The sequence below is a fragment of the Echinops telfairi genome, unplaced genomic scaffold, assembly GCF_000313985.2.
Source record: "Echinops telfairi isolate 266 unplaced genomic scaffold, ASM31398v2 ScPeMD7_7469;HRSCAF=8507_1, whole genome shotgun sequence".
Lineage (NCBI taxonomy): Eukaryota > Metazoa > Chordata > Mammalia > Afrosoricida > Tenrecidae > Echinops > Echinops telfairi.
In genome coordinates, this window is record NW_022111373.1 from 92,065,180 (window position 1) to 92,074,279 (window position 9,100).

The following is a 9,100-nucleotide window of genomic DNA, read 5'->3' on the forward strand; positions in this document are numbered from 1 at the left end:
TATGTACCCCTGGATTTGATCTGACCCATGCCATACTACCTGGACCTTACCCCTACAATGTTTGTATACAGTAGCTTTTTCCCTGTGCCCCTTTTGCAAAAAAAAAAATTAAAGGTTTTGTTGTCAACTTTTTCCTAGGCATTTGAGAGTTTTAAAAAAATGGTAATATCAAAGTTTTCAAATACATGCATAGAAGAATTGTAACCATCCCTTAACCTTGGTAATGTAATTTAACTATGGTAGGTAGTTATCGACAGCTGTAACAGTCCTTAGAAAAGGGCCTCATGCTTACGCAAGTAGAGGGCCATCAACTAAAGGAAAACCTTCAGGAGATGGATTGACACGGTGGCTGCAACAGAGCGCTCAAACGTAGCAGTTGTGAGGACGGCACAGAACTCGCAGTGTCTGAGTCTGTTGAGCATTGGGTGCTGAGTCAGAACTAACTCAATGGTACCTAACAACAACAACAACAACAATTCTAATTTTTGTGTGTCTAATTCACCACATTTCCTACCAAGTGAAAGGTTAAATCACTATTTTTAAACTTTGTGAGAGGGGAAAAAAACAGGTGAAAAGGGAAACTATTTTTTACAATATGTTGTAACTGTTGAATGGAGGAAGGGAGTTTCTTCATGAGTTTCTTCATGCTTTGTGCTTTCCAGAGTTAAGAGCTCACTCAGTTGCCTGGTCACGATCCCTGAAACATGTTTCTCTAAAATGTTTAAGTCGAATGAAAATATATTGAGTGCTTATCATTTGCCAGCCATCAGACTAAGAACTCCAAATGTTGGTAGATGCTACTGAGTGAGATCCATGCATAGTGACCTTACGCATGCCATCCTCCACATAGTCCCGAGCCTGAGCCCACTGTTGCAGCAGTGGTCTCAATCAATCTACGTATTTTAATCCTCACCCTTGTCAAGCACTCACAGGCATCAAGTGGATTCTGACCCATAGTGACCCTAAATGACAGAGTAGAACTGCCCCCGGGATTTCCAAAGGGGTAAATCTTTGTTGCTAGTGCCATTGAGTCGGCTCCAACCCATTGTGACCCGATGCACAACAGAAGGAACTCTGCATGGTCCTGGGCCATCCTCACAATGTTTTCTATGTCTAGACCCATTGATGCACTGCATCCATCTTTCTCATCGAGGGCCGCCTTCTATTTCACCTCCCTTCCACTAAGAAACATGATGTCCTTCTCCAGGGACGGTTTCTCCTGACAATATGCGTGATGTATGTAAGACGAAGTCTTGCCATCTTTTCCTCTAAGGAATACTCTAGCCATACTTCTTCTAAGACAGACTCTGGTGTTTTCAATATTCTTTGCCAGCATCACAATTCAAATGCATTGACTATTTTTTGGTCTTTGTTATTCAATGTCCAACTTTCACATACATCTGAGGCAATGGAAAAGATCATGGCTTACGTTAGGTTCACCTTAGCCCTCGAAGTAACATCTTTACTTTTAATACTCTAAAGAGGTCTTGTGCAGTAGATTTACGGAATGTAACTCATCTTTTGATCTCTTGGTTGCTGCCTCCATGAGCATTTATTCTGGATCCCAGTAAGACAAAATCCTTGACAACTTCAGCCTTTTCTCCATTTATCATGATATAACCTACTGGTCCAGTTGTGAGGACGTTAGCCTTCCATTGTTTTGTAATCCACACTGAACACGCCAATCCTTCATCTTCATCAATGAGTGCTTCAATTCCTCCTCACTTTCAGCAAGCAAGGTTGGGTCGTCTGCATCTCGGTGGGTTGTTAATAAGCCTTCCTCCAATCCTGATGCCACACTCTTCACACAATCCAGCTTCTCTTATGACTTGCTGTGCACAAAGATTGAAAAAATATGGTGAGAGGATATGGTGAGAGGATACACCCCTAATGCACACCTTTCCTGTGATTTGAAACCACGCAGTGTTCCTCTTGATCTGTCTACAAGTTCTGCATGAGCACAGTGAAGGGTTCTGGAATTCCCATCCTTCTCAAGGTTTTCCAGTTTATTAGGGTTCACACAGCCGAATGCCTATGTAGTCAATGAAACACAAGTAAGCACCTTGTGTAGGTTGTGAGTAATGTAGTTGGCAGTCACGATAAACACTACCTGTGAAGTCCAAACTTCTGACAGCTATGTTAGAATGCCGTCTAATGAGCACTGGTTTATGGTTTTAAAAGGATTTCAGATATAAATGTATATGCTGTTTTGTAGTCTGTGCTTTCCAAACAGGTGATCTCAAATTTCTTTGTAATTTCCAGTTTTTTCCTCATTATCTTAAGCTATTTTCCTCAATTTCAAATACAACTTCTTCTGATCCATTTCTGCAATTTCCTGCCGAAGATTTTCCACGGAGTTCCTCACAAATTTCCCCCCAAACTGCTGCCACTGTGATGAAAGCAAAGTTCTTTGTCTCTGGGGACCCAAGCATACCCTTGCTTTCTTTTGAGGTAGTTAAAGTATTTAAGATATTTCAGATATTTATTTTTCTAATATAGTAGCTTTCATTTGATGAGTGTAACATATCTTAGGGATTATCATTGCCCTGTGAGACTGATAAGGAGTTTATCAAATGACTGTCCCATGGAGACTCTATTAAGAGTAATACAGCAAATTTTCAAGGTTGAGGACATACAGTATATGAAAAAGGTAGTGGAATTTAGTCATGTATCACTCTGCTTTCTCATACAGTATTGCGTGTGTGTGTGTGTGTGTGTGTGTGTGTGTGTGTGTGTGTGTAGCTGCCTTTAGGAAAAACATACCTGGTAATCTAGCACATGTAGCAAGCCAATGGGTCATGACTTTTCGTTCTTCTATCAGCTTGGTTTTTATTCCACTTTGATTCCCACATCTAGAAAAGAGTTTCAGTACGTCTTCATTAAAAGTATAACTTTAAAAGAGCCAGAATTCACGAACTGCCCACGTATAGGAACTGGGAAATAAATATTGCTACATTTGCAGCATCTCCCAAATGTTTTACTATTATTAAAGGAATCAGTTAAAGAGGCTTTTTATTATATGGTAGAGGCTGTGTTAGCTAAATCCTATCTTACCTTTCTCACACTCATTGGTTGGTTTGGCTTGTGTGTTGCTGTTATGCTGGAAGGTGTGCCCCTAATATTTCAAACTTGCCAGCATCACCCCTGGTGAAAAGGTTTTAGTGGAGTTTGCAAACTGAGAACAGACTGCAGAGAAGGCACAGGCTGCTCACCACTGAGGAATTAGCCGCTGAAAACCATGAATAGCAGTGGAACGTTATCTGACCGAGTGCCACTCCGGTTAGGTTACAGCTCAGATTACAGCTGGGGAAGAGTGATCTCCTCAAAAAGTACAGTTGTCGAGATGGACACACACAGAGCAAAGCTTTCGGGACCTCACCGGCTGATGGAGCATGACATATATAAGAAAGAGCTGCAAACATCCATTAATAATCAGACAATGGATTGTATAAAGTTTGAATCTAAGAAAACTGGAAGTGGTCAAAAATGAAACGAAATGTATAAAATTCTCATGCTAGGCATTAGTGAGCTGAAATGGACTGACAGTGACCATTTTGAGTCAAAACAATCTTCTCATTTAATGTGCTGGGAATGACACATTCGGGAGGAATGGCATCATTAAAAGAAATCCATTTCAACATCCGTCTTGTAGTTCAGTGCTGAATGTGGTAGGATAATATATGCCAATAAGGAAGATCAATGAATAAAAATATTACTCAAAGTTCTACACCAATCACTAAGGCCCGTGATGAAGAAATTGCATTGTATCAACTTCTTGAGTCTAAAATTGATGAAACAGGAATCAGGATGCATTGGTAATTGTTGGTGGTTAACACTTGAGACTTGGAAATAGAAGAGGGAAGTAGCTGGAAAATATGGCCTTGATGATAGGAGGGAAGCTGGAGATTGCATGATAACATCTTTCAAAATCAGTGATGCCTTCACTGGCCGTACTGTTTCTCCCCAATAGCTTAAACTGCTACTGTACATGTGATGGAACACACCAGGGATCAAATTAGCTATCTCTCTGGAAAGCGATAGCGGCAAAGTGGTTTGGTGGCAAAGTGGTTCAGCGTTGGGCTGCTATTGCAAGGTGAGTAGTGTGAAACCATCAGCCCCTCTGAGGAGAAAGAAGTCTTTCTATTCTGGTAAAAAGGTACAGTCTTGGACACTCACCAGGGAAGTTCTACCCTGTCTTCTACTGTTCCTATGAGTTGACATTGACTTGATGGCACTGAGTTTGGTTTTGGTCTTATGGGAAGAGAGATACAGAAGGCCAATGCCAGCGGCCAAAATGAGGCCAGGGTCAACAGACCCTGAATTGTTCATTTGCAAGGTCAAGTTGAAGCTGAAAATAATTAAAACAAGTCCATAAGAGCCAAAATATGACCTTGAGTATATTTCACCTGAATTTAGAGATGATTCCAAGACCAAGTTTAATCACTAATGACCAAAAACCTGATGACATCAAGAGCATCATGAATGAAGAGAGCCAAAGGGCATTAAAAAGACAGTGAGATGTAGTCAATTTAGCCTTTCAAACCATAATCTCTTATGTATTATAAATTCATAAGGGCCTCTACACGTATGATTAATCATCTCATTTTGGAGGAGGTTCTCTGTTACAGGATTGAGGTGGGTCATATTCAGAATCTCCACATAAGTAGAGGGTACAATCCAAGTCATCACCCAGTATTTCCTTGGGGATATAGTCTGCTGAAAGATAAAGCCACACCTCCATCAAAGCCATGCCTCTGTGTAGAAGAGCCACTTGGGCAGCATAGAGAGAAATCCTAGGACCATCAGAAGAAGAGCCACCTGTGGAGCACTTTCGTAATCTCTGAAGTGGTGGAAGCCCAGACTAGAGGCACCAGAGCCTGGAGCACAGAGACAACGAGGCATGCCAAGACTACCAGCCAAGGCAAAAAGACCATGAGATAGAGGAGCAGTGTTGAGACTATAGGACTGTGAGGCAGAGGAGTGGGTTGGCTTTCTGGCCCCTTGGAAGCAGAGGCCAAGAGACTATGTTACTGAGAGACTGGGGACTAGAGAGAGACTTGGCTACTAGCTGAGGAGAGGTGTTGCTGTGGATCAAAGACTGTATCCTTGTTTATGGATTCTGACTTGTGGTAACCTGCTAATTTCTCTATTAACTCCCTTAATCCCGAGAATGATCTGTGAGTTCTGTGTGTATGTTGCAATAAATGATCAAACCTAGCAGAAAAGTCGAGTGTTGTGGGAGGAATTGTTGGTACCAGATAAAGATAGGGTATAGATAAAGATGGGGAGTGGAGCATCGCTGACCTCTGCCTTGTGGCAACCAACTGGGGAGATGTGAAGTTGGATTTTCCTTTTCCCTTGTGAAGCTAGAGGAGGTCAGATATGGCTCCATGTCATTTTTGCAGACAGGAAAGAAAGGGCAGATCGAAATAAATATCAGAGAGACTGAAGCTTACTCTTGAATGTAGAGTAGCTAAAACAAATAGAAAAAGGACAGAACAGAAATGTTCAAAAGGTAGTTTGAGAAGGAAAGTAAATTATAATAAAATGTGCAAAAACCTGAAGTTAGAAAACAAAAAAGGGAAGGACTTTCAGCAATCACAAGCTGCAAGAACTGAAGAAAAAGAGTCAAGCCTCGAGTTGAAATATTGAGGGATTCTATGGGCAAAATATTGAATGATTCAGGAAGTACCAAACAAAGATGGAAGGGATACACAGAAATACTGTACCAAAAATTGTTGGCCAACATTCAGCCAACTCAGAAGCTACCATATACTCAAGAGCTGATGGTACTGAAGGAAGAAATCCATGCTGCATTGACAATGAGGCTCCAGGAATTGACTGAATACCAAATGAAATGTTGAACGACCAACCAACAAACTAGTGCAGTGCTGGGAGCACTCATTCATGTATGCCAAGGAATTTGGAAGAAAGCTACCTGGCCAACTGAATGGACGGTATCCCTATTTGTGCCCATTGTTAAGAAAAGTGACCCACAGAATGCAGAAATTATTGAACAACATCATTATTATCACATGCAAATAAGATTTTTGCTGAAGATAATTCACAAATGGTTGCAGAAGTACCTCTAATTTCAATGGCCTGAAATTCAAGCCAGATTCAGGAGAGGACATGCAACAGGGGTACAGATAGTGATATCAGATGGATCTTGCCATAGGCCTCCAGAAAGATCTGCACTTGGTGCAGAGGATCCTCTGCAGAGGATCACAACATGACTATGGATAACATTGAGAAGAATGGGAATTCCAGAACAGTTCATTGTGCTCATGCAGAACTTGTGCATAGATCAAACATGAAGCAGTCATTGGAATAGAACAATAGGAAGAGCATGGTTTAAAATCCGAAAATATGCATCGGAAATGTATCCTTTCACCATACTTACTCAATCTGCATGCCGAATTAATCATCCTGCGAAGCTAGTTGGAGAATATTCAGAATAATGTGGTGTCAGGGTTAGAGGAAAGTTCATTAACAACCTGCAAAACACAGATGACACAGCCTTGTTTGCTGAAAGCCAAGAGGACTTGAAGCGTTTACAGATGAAGATCCAACAGCTTTCAGGATTACAGCTCAATGTAAAGAAAACAAATACCCTCACAACTGGATGATTTAGCAAGATCATGATGAATGGAGAAAAGATTGAAATCAGGGAATTCCTTTTCTGCCCATGGAAGCAGCAGTCAAGAAATGAAATGACGTATTGCATTGGGGAAATGTGCGCAAGACCTTCTTTAACGTGTTAAAGGGCAAGAGTGTCTCCTTGAGGAATGAAGGGTACCCCACTGAAGTCATGGCAGTTTCCATCACCTCGTGTTCATGTGAAAACTGGACGGCAAATAAAGACCAGAGAACTGATGGATTTAAATCACGGTTGTGGCAAAGAATATTGAAGGTGCCATGGCTTGCCAGAAAAAATCCCACAAATGAATCTGTCTTGGAAGGAGTACAGTCAGAATGCTCCTTACATAGGTTTGCCATGAGTTGGCGCCAACGTTGGCTTCTAAGAACAACCTAACTTTCATCCAAAACGACAACAATAAAACAATAAAAAACTATAGACAGCAAAGATCTGGAATAAAGTAAAAATTTTATTACCTACAAATATTCAGTATTATGGACAAAAGTATGGGGAGATTCAACTGTATTTAATATCCATCATAATGTTTTTTTTTGTCTAAATCTGTGGTATTCCACTTTAAAATAGGAAGCATGAAATTCTTGTTTTAAGGAATTTGGCATCATCCTTGCATTTCCTTGCTTAAGGCAGCATAACTTGTAAAATTAAACCTTGACATTATTGCTTACTGCGCCTTCCAGTCAAATGAATTACTATAAAACAGAAATTATTATTATTATTATTATTGAATTTTAAGGAAATCATTTGCCCATGGATACCCGAGTGATTTAAAAGTTGGGACCTCATTAGGAAACAGAGACTTTGCTCATTTGGATCAATTTGGTCATGTAGTTTTGAAGATCCAGTAACCCACTCAGGGTAAATTGAAAATGTCGTCGTCACTAATTTAGCAGGAACACGAGTACCTTCTGATGGATTGTTAGTGTCACTGTCTAGTTAATGTTCACACTTTTCATCTGAGAAAAGAAAATGGAAACAATAATAGGACAATGGAGTCCTTTAAACATATTTTTAAATGTCACTTTCAGCTGTTTAGTGTAAATTTGTGCTGCTATCTAAGTTCCATAATTTCGTAGCCTTGCTAAGACTCACGTAAAAAAGTCCAATAGCAATTTCCACAAAACATCCTTTGGGGAATTTTTTTAAGTGCATTGTTTGTTTCATTTGAGGATCTAGAATCAATTATGCTTTCTTTAAAATGTCACCAAATGTGCCTGTTTCTAAACAACAACAAAATGATGTCTACACACTAGGCGTGCTCACTGTACTTCCTCGCAGCTTCTCATCCCTGCTAAGGGCAATGCCAGAATCCAGAGCATTTTCTAGGGGAAAAATTCTCCTTTCTTTTAGATCCATAATTTTACTGAGAGCTGCCAACGACTCGCCAATAGTAATAAATAGTAACAAGCAAGTAGTCTCTCCCACCCCCTTTAAAAAAAACCTGTGGTTCAGGTGACAGTTTACAGAGCAAATGTTTTCCACTCAGTAGTCTGCATCGAGTGCTCTGTGACATTGGCGAATTCCCCTCCATGCGTCAGCACGCTCCTCATTTCCTGGTTTCAAGAGGTATTTTTCTTTGAGTGGTGTAACAGATTACTCTGTAAGTCTAGTAGAAGAAATAAAGGTTTCCTTGATAAAAAAGAAAGAAAAGTAAAGATGGCTAAATATTGTTTTATCTTCCTGAGAAATAAATGAACCCTATGCTCGATATTTTGATTTTCATCAGAGTCGGCTAATCCAACACTGGAATGAAGAGGCTCACTGTTTCTTCAAAGAACACTTGACCCCTGGAAGGATCCTGGCAACAAACACTTTGGTGATAACTTACCCAGATTATAGAGCTGCGGCTGCTAAAAATAGTCATGCCAGGATAGAAAGCAGTATCTCCAATTTTCTGAGAGCCTGTAGTACTTACAGTTGATCTCCAGGCACCTGTCTATGTCAATGCATGTTTTAAAATCAAGGATGTTTTAATCTCAGAAGTTATTTGAAAAAGCAAAGTCAAACCTTATGTTAAAGATTAGAATCATGTGGCTGAAAGCTATTTCACATGAGATCTTGAACCAGACCATAATCTGAGGCACAGATTAAACAGACCCAGTGAAATCTGCTAGCCCAGTGATTCAGGTTAGTCTTTTCTTTCTTTTTTCTTTTTTTAATCATTTTATTCAGGGCTCAAACAACTCATCACAATCCATCCATCCATTGTGTGAAGCATATTTGTATATTTATTGCCATCTTCATTCTCAAAACATTTGCTTCCTATTGAGCCCTTGGTATTGGCTCATTTTTCCCCCCTCCTTCCCCTCTTCCTCCTCTCTCATGAACCCCTGGTAATTTAGAAAGTATTATTATTTTGTCATGCCTTACACTGTCTGACATCTCCTTTCACCCACTTTTCTGTTGTCTGTTCCCCAGAGAGGGGGTTTTATGTAGATCCTT